A 16,089-nucleotide genomic window follows, 5' to 3' on the forward strand; every position below is an offset into this window, starting at 1 on the left:
AGAACTTACTAAATTTTTCATAATAGACCAACTTTGGTTACCTGCAATCCACTTCTTTATATATACTTCTCAACAGTTCTCCGATTCTCAGTAATTTGCTCACTGAGAGGTGGAAATAAGGACTTTTCTGTTTAATAAGAAATTTTGGTTGCAACACAGCCTGGAACATAGTGTGATATTCCTCAGTGCATGGCATGGCAGTGGATACAACAGTATTAGGACCTTGGAGAATCCAGATTGAGCATGAAAACTGATCTTTGATTTGTCTCTGTACCAGCCTAGGATAGTGAAGTGGTGTGCGTATTATACCAAAATCCATTTTTAATGCAGTATGATTGAAAAGAGGCACAAAATTTCCAGAGCCAGTGGCTACAGTTTGTTACTAGTTTTTTTTTTTTTTTGGGGGGGGGGGCTTGGCTGCAAAATAAATGTGCAGCAGTCAAGAAGGTGCTCCATTATGAACAAGGACATGACAGTTATCTGCATAACTAAGGTAGAGGAGAAACTTGAAAACGAAGCAATCTTGCATACTGAAATTGCAGAATCATCTATCCAAAACAATGCATGTAGTGTTTCAAACCAGTGTGAAATGTATAATGTACATATTAAATAAATATTATCTCAATTAAAAAATAAGTTTGATGATGGGAAGAGCTAATATATAGAGTAAGTAAAAAAATAAGCTCACAGCTCTTCCTGATGTGAAAAATATCAAATGTTGTGAATGATAAAGTTCTCAAGACACTATTTATAAAACATATTCACAAACCTGAAAAGAACAGTGAGGGTGTGTAGCAAAAATACCACCTAGACAGTAATGTTACAAAACATTGTCATAATACAATGTCTTAATTTTCCGAGTGGTATTTTTGCTGTACTTTCACCACTACAGCCAGCAAGGAGTTGAGGATTGTGTCAGATGGAATGAGACGAGTAAGGTAATGTAGAGGGAAAGAACAGTGTGGAGGGAAACGAGGCAGACAGCTGGGAAGAAAAAATAGCAAGGGAAGTGGGTAGGAGTGTGGTACCAATGAGACCACCTTAGTTCAGGCAGGGAAAGTTGTGGCACATCCCGTGATGGAGGAATCTGTTGTAAGAGGGGTGGGGGTGGGGGTTGGAGGTAGGGTAAAAAGAAATAGAGAAGGATTGTGCAGAAAATAGATTAAAAGAATGAAGTAGAAGGAATAGAGAGAGAGGTGGAGCTGGGTTACATGAGAGTAAGGTCAGGATGATTAAAAGATGGTAGGATGTATTGCAAGGACAATTCCCATCTGTATAATTCAAAGAAGCTTGTATTGGGAGGGAGGCAGTTGTGAAACAGGTATTGAATTCAGACCTGTTGAGGTATGCTTGGCAACAAGTTATGCTATTGAGTGATCAACTTTGCTCTTGCCCAATGTCGATATTGGCCATTCATTTGAGTGAATACCGAGCGAGGTGGCGCAGTGGTTAGCACACTGGACTCGCATTCGGGAGGACGACGGTTCAATCCAGTCTCCAGCCATCCTGATTTAGGTTGTCCGTGATTTCCCTAAATCGTTTCAGGCAAATGCCGGGATGGTTCCTTTGAAAGGGCACGGCCGATTTCCTTCCCTAATCCGAGCTTGCACTCCGTCTTTGTTGACGGGACGTTAAACACTAACCAACCCCCCCCCCCCCTCCCCCCATTTGAGTGAATAACTAATTGGAGCTCGTGCCTACATAAAGTTTTGTGCAGAAGTTGTGGCAAAGATTCTCCTTGTTTGCCAACACCCAGCGAACTGGTGTCAGTGACACTCTCAGTCCAGTAGCTTCCATTTGTGATTTTAAGAAGTTTAGTAGTACAAGTTGTTTTAATTTGAATTTTAGTATTAGGGTGGATAGGGAGTATGCTTACTGTGTGTGGATGCAGAGGGAACTGGCTGCAGTTCACAAACAGCTGAAGACACTGTTGGCCACAGTCAGCAGTCTGCTGGGTGCTGCCTGGGATTGTAGCAGTAGCAGTACTAAAGAAACTGGAGTCTCACATGACACACTTAAAGTGTTGCTTGTTTTGCCCATTAGCTGTGCTGAGGGGGTACTTTGCAGTATACACACCACACAGTAACTGCTGTAAGTGGATAAGTAGCTGCTCCTTCAGCATGGTCCTAACAGGCATGGAGGAGGGGGGGGGGGGGGGGGGAGGTTACTAGTTGTCAGGACCGCCAGTGTTAGCCTTTAGTGAAATACTGCCCGCGTCTGAAAAGAAGTCCAAGCAGTATCATACCTAGAACTGATAGGGGTACTTTGGTTTGGAACTGAATGGAGTGCCTCAAGGTCAGTGTTCCACTACACAGTGGAAGCAGCTACTCAAAAAGCAGGGTGCATGTGAAGTGCACTATTTTTATTTTTAGGCTAAGCAAAAGTCTAGTGTCCTTTGATGCACACTCAGCAGTCAATATGAATAGAGAAGAAAAATCAGATTGCCTACAAAGACACTTAAAATGTCACTGCAAATTGCTGAAACATTCATGACAAAGTCCTTGAATTTACCATCCTCCAAGAAAGCAGCCGTGTTCAAATTATACAAGGAACTGATGGAACCAAGAGCTTGATGCAATTTTAAGTAGAAAGCTCCAAAATATATAAAGAATGTATATGAAAAGAAATGTTAGATATCATAGAAGGGGATGTGCTCATTGAAACAGCAAAAATATTATGTCTATCAAGGTTGAAATTGAGTCTGTGGGGAAATTTATCGGTATGTAATTAACCGGTTTAGGTGAACACAAATTAATTGTTGGATATTTTCACTGATAATCTGATTCCACTGTAGCAGTTGTAGAATCGTTCAAAGGAAGTGTACACCCAGTAGTGTGGAAGTACCCCAAGCATGCAGTATTATTTGAATGAAACTTTAGCTTACTGTGTGCAGACTGGAATGTCTGTGGATTCATTGCAGGTGGTTTGGACAATCTTGCGAAGTACTTTTGTACACATTTTCCAAAAACTTTCTTGAGCAGTTAGTTTGACAACCTACAAACAATGTAAATATTTTAGATCTTGTAGCCGTGAACAGGACTGACCTCAGCAATAGTGTCGGTTCCTTGCTTAGTAGCTAAGTAGCTTAACTTGACTGTCACACAAAATTCTGTACGGAGGTCATATAGGCATCCCTAGCTTTGATAAGCACCAGAAGAGTTGAAAACAAATGAGCCACAAGGTCCAGAGGACTCCTAATTTGAATTTTACGGCTTAAGCCACTTACTTAGCTTGTAGACAGAGATTAATTATCGTGAGGTCACCACAGGAACAATGTTTATGGAAGTTCATAAGTATGTCAAGAAGCCCAGGAGAATCTGAAAAGAGCAGGTAAGTAGATGTTAGTATCCTACTTAGCCAATGAAACAATGGAAACTTCACATAGACACATACGCAATGTAGGAAAACATAAATTGCTACTTACCACAAATAAGACATGTTAAGTTGCAGACAGGCACAATTAAAAGACAGTTACAAAAAGCTTTTGGCCACACACATAATCAGAAAAAGAGAAACAGAGAAACACACACGCAAGCATACCTCACGCATAGATGACTGCCAACTCCAGCAGCTCAGGCCAGAATTCAAATTTGGAGGGGGTGGTGAAGGGTAAGAGACAGTAGTTTACGTGTGGGGGACAGAGGAATGCTGTCCAGTGGAATGTGCAGAGAGTAGAATGAAAACAGGTGCAGCATCAGGAGGTTGTGGGGCAGGGAGGTGGGAAAAAAAGGAGTGAAAAGTAGAGGAGTGGGAAAAGGTTTGTGACTGCATTGTCAGAGTGTAGCAAACAAAGAAGCTGGGAGATGAGAATGGGATGATAAGATGGAGGGGGTTGGAAACTTGGATGTAGGGTGTAGGGACAGTATGTTGTATCACAGGGCGGTCACTTTTGCTCTTGGCGTTGCCTGTTCATTCTGGTGAACAGCTGGTTGGTAGTCATAACAATATCAAAAGCTGTATAGTTGTTGCAGCAGAGCTGGTAAATGACATGGGTCCTTTTGTAGGTGGCCCAGCCCCTAATGGGGTTGGGTTTCCTGTGCCATTTCCCCTCATACCCCCAATCCTTCCACCATCCGCAAGGACCAGCTGTGAAGGAGTGCTCCCTTCATCACCCAGTACCATTCTAGACTGGAAAAACTGAACTACACCCTTCGCCAGGGCTTTGATTACTTATTGTCATGCCCTGAAATGAGGGTCATCCTACCCAAGATCCTTCCCACCCCTCCTAAAGTGGTGTACCATCACTCACCTGACCTCTACAACATTCTAGTCCATCCCTATGCCATCCCCAATCCCAACCCCTTGCCACTAGGATTATATCTCTCTGGAAGACTCAGGTGCAAGAACTGCCCAATCCACATGCCCAGCATTTCCTATTCCAGTCCTGTCACAGGTTCATCCTACCCCATCAGGGACCAGACCACCTGTGAGAGGAGCTATGTCATTTACCACCTCTGCTACATCCATTGCACAGCTTTTTATATTGGCATGACTACCAACCAGTTGTCTACCACGATGAATGGCCACTGCCAAACTGTGGCCAAGAGCAAAGTAGACCACCCTATGGCACATCATGCAGCTGAGCATAACTTGCTTGATTTCCATGTCTGCTTCACTACCCGGGCTATCTGAATATTCCCCTCCACAAACAGCTTTTCTGAACTGTGCAGATGGGTGTTATCCTTTCAACACATTCTCCACTCCCATACTTATCCTGGCCTCAACCTTTGATAACATACTGCCGCCACACCCTCCACCCAGTAGTTTCCACCCCCTCTGTTCTATTGCCTCCTCCCCATTCTTGTCTCTCAGCCTCCTTGCTTGCCACCCTCTGACAACACACTCGTTCATCTTTCCCTGGTCCTCTCCTTTTCACTCCTTTTCTCCCCACCTCCCTGCCCCACAACTGCCTGATGCCGCATCTGTTGGCACACTATGCCAGATGGTGTTCCTCTGTCTTCCCGCCCCCACCCATACCCTCTTATTCTCTCCCCGTCTGTGCTTTCTCCAGATTGTTGCTGCCATACCACTTAATGTTTCCCTTTGTTACTCTTCTCTATAGCATTAATTTTCTCATAGTCCATTCGTCTTCTTCTTTCCTTTGTTTATTCACTGACTTCCAAACTGTACGTACTTCCGAGCTACACTGAATACGTGATCGTTTGTGCACAACACTGGCTTTATGGTGGCACAGGTTGTTGCAGCATCTGGTGCCCCAGATTCTTTCCTCTAGTAATTATAAATATACTTATCCTTATTGTTCCCACTTCATCCCTCATCCTGACTTACCTTAGCATTTTATTTTCCACGCCTCCCTGTGCTACACCAATTTTTGATCCTCTTGCTAACCCTATTCCCCATCCCCTTGTCATTTCTTATCACCACACACACACACACACACACACACACACACACACACACACACACTCTTACATACTTCATCTGTTCCTTTTCCACCACATTACTGTACATTTTTAACATATTTGTGCATATTTTTATGTAGTTTCACATAGTTTTTTACTATTTGTGTGTATTTTTGAAAATCTGTGCATTCTTTTGCATACCTGTGCGTATTTATACATGTCTTTATATATCTGTTGCATGTCTTTCCTCTTATCCAGTTTCTCTCACAACCATCAACACCTATTTTGCTCCACAGTGGACCCCTGCTCCACCTTCCTGCACCAGTTTAGAAAACTATCCCTTTCCCTGGCTAAAACACAGTCCCACATCCTATTTCTTAAATGCTGCCTAAACCATGGAATCCTCCCAAAAAGCCTAACCATAAAAATTTCTTTTTGTGGGTCCCATGCCTCCTTTCAAAATGACCTTTACCTTTTCAGATTCCACCAATCCCTGGCCCTCACAAGCCTGGAATTGCAAAAACACATCTCAATGACTCAGGTACCCTAGAACCATCTATCCTTCCACTGCAAGAGGATACTTCTGTGGAATCCCTGCTCCCTACATCACATCTCTGGAATTAAGTCATTTGCTCTCCAGTGCCTGGAGAAGCATTCCAGACACCAGCTCCAATAATTATTGAACCTGCTAACATCTTACTGCCCTCTTGGGGCACCACTATCCAACCCTTATTCTACCCACAGTGTTACTCCTTGTCCATCCCTCATAGCACCTAAACTCTGCCTATCTGAACTTTTAAACTTGCCACATCCTCCAAAACTGATTGCTAACACACTACCAAATCCAGAGCCGAAACATTCGCACAGCACTGTTGTTAATGTTTTCATCAAAACCCTCAGCTCCACAGAAAAAGTTTAAGTCCTATCCGAAGTTGCCTTCAGTCCTGTGCGAAGGCACTGCCTTTAGCTGTACACATAATTTAACCATGCTAGACTACTCTCCTTCTCCTGATCCTTGCAATGGAAGCACTTCTTTGTTGCCAGTCCCTCCAACCAAAACCTACCTAATTCCTACATTGAAACCTCCTTCTCCCAGTTCATACCACCATCCAACCATGATCCTTCCCCCCCTCCAACCTAACCACCCACTGGTCACCTTCAAGGAATTCCTTGCCTCTAGCTCAACCTCACCATCCTTCCCCAGGTCTCTTCCTCAGAATACCAACCTTTTGGCAGAAGAAAGAATACCCATGCACAACCTCAAAGCAAGTCCTGACCTAGTCATCCTACCTGAAGACAAAGGTTGTTATGAACTGCAGTGAATACATGGCAGAAGGCCTTGTAACGCCATTGTCTGAGGATGTTCGTGTAACCTAAACAGACTCAGAGCCTCCACAAATTATCTGATTCCTCCACATATAAACTCTGCCACAGTGATCCCAACCCAGAAGTCCAACACAACCTCCAGTCCCCTGCTTAAAGCCCTAGGCCCTTCCCATAACCTCTCTCCTGAATCCATTTCAGTCCCCACCCCTATAACGTACCACACACCTGCTTTCTACATGCTCCCCAAAATCCACAAACCCAGCATCCTGGATTCCTCAGTGTCTGATTATTGTGCCCTGTGAAAGAATTTTGGTCCTTATGGACAAAAACCTCCAACCAGTTGCCCACAATCTAGTCTCCCACATCAATGATACCAACCATTCCTTCACCAACTCCCCACCATCCCCGCCCCTTTACTTTCTGGATCACTATTCATCATTGTTGATGTCAGCTCCCTGTACACTAACATCTGGATGCCCATGATCTTGCCGCTATTGAACACTATTTTTCCCCAACATTCTTCAGACTCCAGACCCACTACCTCATTCCTCATAAACCTTACCAACTTTATGCTAACCCACAACTACTTCTCCTTTGAGTGGAAGGTGTAAAAACAAATCTACAGCTCATCCATGGACACCCGCATGTCACCCTCCTATGCCAACCTGTATGTGGTCCATCTAGAGGCGGCCTCCCTAGCCTCTCAAAATGTCAAACCCTTAGTCTGGATCAGGTTCATTGAGGATATCTTCATGATCGGGACTCAGGTTCAAGACAACCTATCTTAATTCCTTCATAGTCTCAACACATTTTCTCCCATCCGTTTCACTTGGTCCAACTCAACCCAGTGTGCCACCTTCCTAGATGTTTGCTTCATTCTCTCTGATGGCTTCATCCACACCTCTATTCATATTAAACCCACCAACCACAAACAGTGCCTGCATTTTGACAGTTATCATCTCTGCACAACAAAAAATCCCTCCCATACAGCCTGGTCACACAGGGACAATGTCTCTCCAGTGACAAGAAGTGCCTTGGTCGGTACACTGAGGGTCTCACCAAGTCCTTCACAGACAGGCACTGGCCCCCAGACCTAATCCACAAACAGATCTCCTGTGCAATTTCCCCTCACATCACCAAATCCTCCCACCACCCCCAAGAACAGACCACAAAAGAATGCTGTCTTCATCACCCAGTACAGACCCTTACTGGAACAACTGAACCACATCCTTCACCAGAACTTTGGTTACCTATCATTGTGCTTTGAAATGAGGGGCATCCTACTTCAGATCCTCTCCACCCCTCCTAAAATGGTCCACCCAACCTCCACAACATCATAGCCCATCTCTATGCCACTACCAGCCCTTTGTCACAAGGATCATATCCCTGTGGAAGACCCAGGTGCAAGACCTGACCAATCAAACTACCCAGCACTACGTACTACAGTCCTGTCACAGTTTTATTCTACCCCATCATGTCCAGCCTACCTGTGAAATGGTCATGTCGTTTACCAGTTCTGCTGCAACCATTAGCACAGCTTTTTATGTTAGTATGACTACCAACCAGCTGTCCACCAAGATGGAGGGCCACCGCCAAACTATGGCCAAGAGCGACGTAGACTACCCTGTGGTACAACATGCAGCTGAGCATAACTTGTTGGATTTCAGTGGCTATTTCAGTACCTGAGCTATCTTGATCCTCCCCTCCACCATCAGATTTTCTGAACCATGCCAGTAGGATTTTCCTTAAAACACATTCTCGTCTCCAACCAATGGCAACATACTGTCCCCACACTCTCCATCCAATAGTTTCTGCCCCCTCTGCCATATCATCTCCTCTTCATTCTCACCTCCTAGTCTCTTTGTTGCCAGTGCAATCACCCATCTTTCTCTGCTCGTCTCCTTTTCATTTCTTTTTTCTCCACTTCCCTGCCCTGCAACCTCCTGACACCATGCCTGTTGGCATTCTAGTCCCTGCACTCTCTGACAGACAGTGCTCCTTTGTTCCCTCACTGATGCACTACTATCGCTTACCCTTCCCTGGCCACTCCAGACTGCTGCTGCCATCCCACATTATAGTTGCATTCTGACCTGAGTTACTGGAGTTGGCAGTCATGTGTGCATGAGGTCTGCTTGCTTGTGAGTATCAATGGTGTGTGCTTCTCTGTTTCTCTTTTGCTGATGAAGGCTGTGGCCGAAATATTTGCTTAAGTTTCTTTTAAGTCTGCCTGTTGGTTGCTTAATTTAGCTTCTTCACGGTAAGTAGCAATCTGTCTTTTTCCTACATTGTTGTTATTCCTACTTAGCCAATGAATGGACGTAATTTAGTCCAATACGATGTACATAGAGGAATTATGGGCGGAGTTTAAACTGACTGTGAATCATTCTGTGGAGAAGAATGTGCCAAGGAAAGGGATTAATAATGAAAAAGACAAACTGTAGGTTAATATCAGAATTCAGAAAATGCTGAGGAGGCAGGGATTGTTGCACTCTCAGTTCACAAATGAACACAGAAATGTTGACAGTCAAAGTTAGTAGAAATATCTGCATCTATAAAAACATTGGTGCTCAAAGTGTACAGCAACTTCCACTGCTATGCAGAAGCCAAAGATCTTGCTCATAATCCTAGAAAATCCTAGTGCTACATAAAATCAGTAAGTGGTTTGAAGACTTCTGTATGTCACTCATCGACCATTGTGGTGTAGCAATAGAAGACAGTGAAAGGTAAGCTTAAGTTTGAAATTCCATGCTTGAAAGAACCATTCACACAAGAGGGTTGTACAAATGTACCATCTTATGACTGTCACACAAAGTCCTGTATGGAGATTGTAGAAATAGGCATCCCTAGCTTTGGCAAGTATCTGAAAGAGTTGGAAACAAGCAGGTCACCAGTTCCAGATGGACTCCCAATTCGATTTCAGAGCATTATCCCCTTACTTAGGGACTGGAAAAAAGTGCAGGTGACTCCCATGTATAAGAAGGGTAAAATAACAGGCCCACAAAATTACAGACCAATATTCTTCATGTAGAATTCTTAAGAATGTTCTGGGTTCAAATATGATGCATTTTCTTGACAGAGAAAAGCTTCTGGCCACAAAATGCACAGATTTAGAAAGTATAACTTGTGCAAAACTTAGATTACCCTTTTATAGCATGATAATATTGTCACATAAAAGAAGGTGTAAGTAGATGAATGATGAACACTTAACTTCACTTGACGAAGGTTTATTCAGCACTTGCACATACAAGAGTGCAGAGTGAACTGCCTCCGGCCAGAACACATACAGTATATATACAGCTACATAACATTCCAGTACAATGATTCTTCACGTTTGTGGATGCTTCCAGAATGTACTCGAACCGAATATAGAAATTAAAATTGTACAGTCCAGGTGAGTTTTGAACTCGCGACCTTCCATGCAACAGTTTAGTATCATCACCACTACACCACGGTGCTACTTAGCTTCTTCTGCAACATTGCTCCCTCCTTAAGAGAACAGCATCTCGATGTTACATCGTCCTAGTCCGGGGACGAGTCATCGGTCCTGCATACTCCAACTCCCGATGACTGACTCTCGCCCTGGTGGTGATCTTCTTAGAACTTCTTTTGCTGCTATGCTCTTCATCACCTTTCAGATTGTTGCCTGTCACTGGAGCTTCGAATTTACCCTGGGTTGAAGGATCCTTATAGAGCTTCATTCGAAGGACATGGACCGTATCTCTGATCTTTCATCATCTTGTGTCGGGGTCGAAATCTTCAACTTCATAAGTAACATCAGACAACTGTCTTACAACCTTATAAGGTCCGAAGTAGCGCCTGAGTAGCTTCTCAGAGAGACCAACCTTCCGAAGAGGAGTGAAAATCTAGACGAGGTCACCAGGCTGGTAGACAACAGGGCGGTGGCTCATGTCATATCTTCGGTGATGGTTTTCTTGAGCGTGCAGAGTCGAGCTAACTGCTGAGCTTCCTCAGCTCTGGTTAACACCTGGCCGATGTAGTCATCATCCACGTCATCAGGACGTAACGGAAACACAGTGTCCATCATCATAGTCGCCTCATGCCCATGCACCAGGAAAAATGGCGTAAATCCTGTGGTGTCTTGTTTGGCAGTGTTGTAGGCAAACGTCACGAAAGGTAGCACCTCATCCCTGTTGCTCTGCTCAACATTGGCGAACATTGATAGCATGTTGGCCAAGGTCTTATTAAGGCGTTCAGTAAGCCTGTTTGTTTGCGGATGGTAGGCAGTCGTAATGTGATGAGAAATGTTGCACCAATGGTTTATCTCTTTCACAAGATTCAATTGAAAAAATTCCCCTCGATCTGTAATTAATGACCTTGGGGCACTGTGTTTTAATACAATGTCTTCCATGATGAATTTGGCTATCTCGGATGTTTTGGCTGTTTTCACGGCTTTTATAATGGCATAAGATGTCAGATAAACAGTGCAAACAATAATCCATTTGTTGCCACTCACAGACATTGGAAATCGTCCAAGGAGGTCAATCCCAACATGCTGGAAGGGCGTTTCTGCTGGTGGAATTGGTATGAGTCGGCCAGGTGGTTTCTGAGGAACTTCCTTTCTCCTCTATCACTCTCGACAGTGTGACACATAGTGATGGCCAGAAAAATCTCTTGCAGATTCTGTCGTATATCCTAAATGTCCAGCCTCAGGTGTGTGTCAGAATTTCTGTAAAACATCTAAGCGCATGTGTTTAGGAATCACTGGTAGCCACCTCTTTCCAAACAGATCAAAGTTTTTCTTGCAAAGTAATCCATTAACTACCTTAAATTGTCCTTTCACATCCTCTGACCAGATATCTTGACATCCTTCTTCTGCTCAGCAGAGAGATCCTGTGGAGTGCAGCGAGACAGTCACTACCTTCATCAAAGTCTTGATGGTCTTGCACAGGGTTTCTTGAGACACAGTTGGCATCTTGGTGTTTTATTCCACTTTTGTATGCTATGGTAATATCATACTCTTATAGATGTAGTGCCCACCTGGTGAGTCGTCCTGTTGGAACCTTAAGACCTGTCAACCAACAAAGTGAATGATGGTCTGTAACAACTGTGAATGTCCTGCCATAGAGATGCTGTCGAAATTTGCACATATGCCCAGATCACAGCAAGACATTCTGTTTCTGTAGTTGCGTAGTTTCTCTCGACTTTTGTAAGTGTCCTGGAAGCTTAGGCTATAACCTTCTCTTTTCCATCTGAAATTTGCACCAGAACAGCACTGATCGCATACCCATTGGCATCTGTGTGTAGTTCTGTAGGTGCTCTCTCATCATACAGACCAAGTACAGGGTCAGTCATCAGAGCTTTTTGCAGCACATCAAAAGAATCTTGTTGAGCACCACTCCAGATAAATTTAGCATCACTTTTAACAACTCTTGAAGTGACCTGGCTTTGATACAAGTCTTTGATGAAACAACGGTAATAAGAACATAATCCAAGGAAGCTTCTCACTTCCCTAATACTTTCAGGGATAGGAAATTCTGTTATAGATCTCACCTTTTCTGGGTCTGGCCACACACCTTCGTTTGACACAAGGTGTCCAAGTATTGTGATTTATTTTCCTCCAAAGAGAGAATTTCTTGGATTAAGTTTCAGTCCGCCTTGTTGGAGACACTTAAGAACGGCCCTCAGTCTTGTTATATGTGCATCAAATGTCTCTGAGAACACTATAATGTCATCTAAATAACAAAGACACATCGTCCACTTCAGGTGCCTTAGAAGATTATCCATCATCCGTTCAAAACTTGCTGGTGCATTACACAAACCAAACGGCATTACCTTAAACTCATATAGGCCCTCAGGAGTGATGAATGCAGTTTTCTCACGATCAGCCTCATCAACTTTGATTTGCCAGCATCCCGAGTACATGTCCATGGTTGAGAAAAACTTAGCCCCCTTCAGACAATCTAGTGTATTGTCAGTTCTTGGAAGAGGGTAAACATCCTTTTTGGTTATCTTATTTAGCTTCCTGTGATCAGCACAAAAGTGCCAACTGCCATCATTCTTCCTGACGAGGACCACTGGTGACGACCATGGGCTTTGCAAAGGCTGAAGGATGTCATTCTTCATCACTTTTTCTACTTCGTCACAAATTATTTGACGTTCCATTGCTGACACATGGTATGCTCTCTGGCTTATTGGTTGATGGTCTCCAGTGCTAATCTGATGCTTCACCCTCGATTTGTCCGATTTGCTCTTCACCTTGGATTGAAGCATTCAGAGAACACTTGAAGAATGGCAAGTAGCTTCTCCTGTTGTTCCTTAGTGAGATATGGTGATTGTCGAGCCAGAAGATCTTGTCTCGTAGTGGTAGTGCCAGTTGTGCCCACAGACTTGGCATCGGAGGTTTCTAAGACGCTCAGCTGTTCTGCATTTAATGGCTGAGTGTTTGCTGTGCACATGCATCTTGGAAGGATCTGGGGTTCTCGGTGATAGTTAACTACCCACAATTCACCGAATCTGTTCTTAAATGAGACGATAGAGGCTGGGATGACCAAGTTATACTTCAGTGGTATGCTTCTCTTACATTCCACTACAAGATCCATGGGTTGATGCATGGAATGACACGTGACAGTTACCTTTCTAGCACTGACTGCAGGAATGATCACTTCATCCAGCACACAGTCTCTACAAGCTCGGATGCGCATCTTCCTGTCCACAGTATCTCATCTCGTCTAGCATAATCTTTCGAGTGACCACAATCTGTAACTGCCTGAGAAGCTTTCAAAAAGTCCCATCCGAGAATGATGTCATGACTACACTCTTGTAAGAAGATCAATTCGAAGGGCTGTTATAACCCCTTATACTCTCACACCTTAGCCACCTTCAGCAGAGATGTTTTTCTGTCGACGAATATGGTTTTCTGCAACTGGCGACAGTACTTCTCCGAAATGTCTGAATATGATGCTCCAGAGTCCACAAGAGCTTGGGCTGGTCAGCCATCCATGAGGATATAAACGTAGTTTCCTATCATTTTTGTAGTGATTGATGGCCGGGGATTTTTTTCTTCGGTCGCCTCACCTCCAAGGAAGGTCACACCCTTTAGTTTTCCAGATTGCAGCGGCTAGGTGATCGGCCGGAGCTTCTAAACAGCGATGGAGACATTGATCAGTGTGTTGGGGAGCGTCCTCTCCAGTGGCTAGCTTGCGGCGATGGTGACCTACATCATCCTGCACCCACATCACCTTGTTCATCTTCATCGGCCCGGAGTTGGCGTCTGCTAAGATCGGACTGCTGTCTTCTGGTGCAGGCGTCGTCATATATCCGCCACCTTTCTTGACAATAGTGCACCACATGTCCCGGTCGGCCACAGTGGAAACATACTGGTTGGTTATCCTGGGTCCTCCAGATGTCAGTCTTGCTTGGTGCCCAAACAGGTTCCTCATGCGGCATTGTAGGAACGTAACTCCACCTGGGTCTCGACTCTCTCTCTGTTTTAAAGGGAAATGAAGGATGAGAGATTGGGTTCAATGTGTGTTCCAACTCCTTCCTTATGACCTCTTGAAGTGTCTCAGTTTTTTGCTCACTGTGCAATCCAAGCGCCTTCTGAACTTCCTCTCTCACTATCTGACGAACACTTGCGAAATCAGTTGCGTCCTCCATCACAGACATCGATACAATGTTTGGATGCTGCTCAAACTTCTTGTGTGTAATTCTGTTTTGATGCATTGTCTCGATACACTAGCACCATTTTATGAAGTTTTCTGTTGTCTAAACCTCTTTCGGTAGTAGGGCTCAGCAAAACCCTTCATGAGATGTGCGACCTTATCTTCCTCCTTCATTCTAGGATCCACTATTTTGCACAGCTCCAGGACGTCTTGAATGTAGGATGCTGTAGTTTCTCCTGGACTCTCCATGCACTTTAATTTATCTTCAGGCTTGCACTTCTGTCATTGTGCGTCGCCGAAATACTTGCGCAGTTCCACCTGGAATACTTCCCAGCTTGTGAACTTCTCCTCGTTGTTCTCATACCATTGCTCGGCAGTGCCCTCCAAGTAGAAAAATACATTAGCCAAACACATGGTGTCATCCCATTTGTTAAATTTGTCCATACGCCCATATACCTTCAGTCACATGTTTGGACCCTTGCCGTCATCACCAGAGAACCCAGAAGGATGTCTCATGTGATGGCATACAGTTGCTGTCATCGTAATGTCCTCTTCTCCTTCTGTCTCCGATCATTTGCGATCGGTTGAATATGGCTCAAACTCGTGTTTCTTGCCACGTAAACGGCGGCTCTGTCATGGCCTGATGGGAGCCAATGTGTTGTCGATAAGGGGCGCTGTTACTAGGTCCAATACCCAGCGTCTCCACCAGAATAATGTCGCATACAAATAGGTGTAAGTAGTGAATGATGAACACTAACTTCACTTAACAAAGGTTTATGCAGCACTTGCACATACAAGAGCGCGGAGCGAACTACCTCCGCCCAGAACACATACAGTATATATATATACAGCTACAGAACATTCCAGTACAATGATTTTTCACATTTTTCGATACTTCTAGAATGTCCTCAAACTGAACATAGATATTAAAATTGTACAGTCCAGGTGAGTTTTGTACTCACGACCCTCCATGGTGCTACTCAGCTTCTTCTGCGACAATATTGTGAACTATGAATGAAGAGATTCTATATTCTTAGATTTCCAGAAAGTGTTTGACATAGAGCCTACCACCACAAAATGTTAAAAAAAAAAAGGCCAAAAGTATGGAATAAGTCCTCAGGCTTCTGACATTTGTTGGTGATTTGAAGACCTTTTAAATAATAGATACCAGTACTTTGTCCTCGCGCGATATCCAGTGAGTGTTCATTAGACACAAAATTTACATCAAAAGTACCCCAGGAAAGTGTAATAGGACCATTCTTGTTCTCTAAATGCATAAACAGTCTCATGTATCGGGTGAGCAGCAGTCTTCAAGTGACAGGAAAGTGCCATCATTGAATAACTCTAAGAGGATGTAGGATGACTTATACAGAATTTATATTTAGTCTGATGACGGCGTGCTCTATGCGCAGAAAAATGTAAGTGCAGATGAGTAGTAAAAATAGTGTTATGTTTGAATAGGGTATAAGTGGTATACTGCCTCACACAGCCATATCTATTAAATATTTGTGCATAACGTTCACAACTGGTATGGAATGGAACAAGCACATGAGATCAGATGTAGGGAAGGCAAATGGTCATCTTTGGTTTATTGGGAGAATTCTAGGAAAGTGCAGATCACCTATAAAGGAGACTGCATACAGAATACTTCTATGATCCATTCTTGTGTACTTTTTTTGTCCTCATGAGATCGAACTAAAGGAAGATGTGAAGCATTTCAGAAGCATGTTGCTAGATTTGTTACCAGTAGGTTCCATCAAAATGTGTTACAGAAATAC

General features: G+C 43.8%; 1 protein-coding gene across 8 annotated transcripts in view; it reads left to right on the forward strand.

Annotated features, from left to right (window-relative positions):
* The window catches only part of LOC126162451 (E3 ubiquitin-protein ligase RNF13), a 152,576-nt gene that overhangs the window by 67,520 nt on the left and 68,967 nt on the right, over window positions 1-16,089 (forward strand). The window lies entirely within an intron of this gene.

The sequence above is a fragment of the Schistocerca cancellata genome, chromosome 2, assembly GCF_023864275.1.
Source record: "Schistocerca cancellata isolate TAMUIC-IGC-003103 chromosome 2, iqSchCanc2.1, whole genome shotgun sequence".
NCBI classification, from domain to species: Eukaryota; Metazoa; Arthropoda; class Insecta; order Orthoptera; family Acrididae; genus Schistocerca; species Schistocerca cancellata.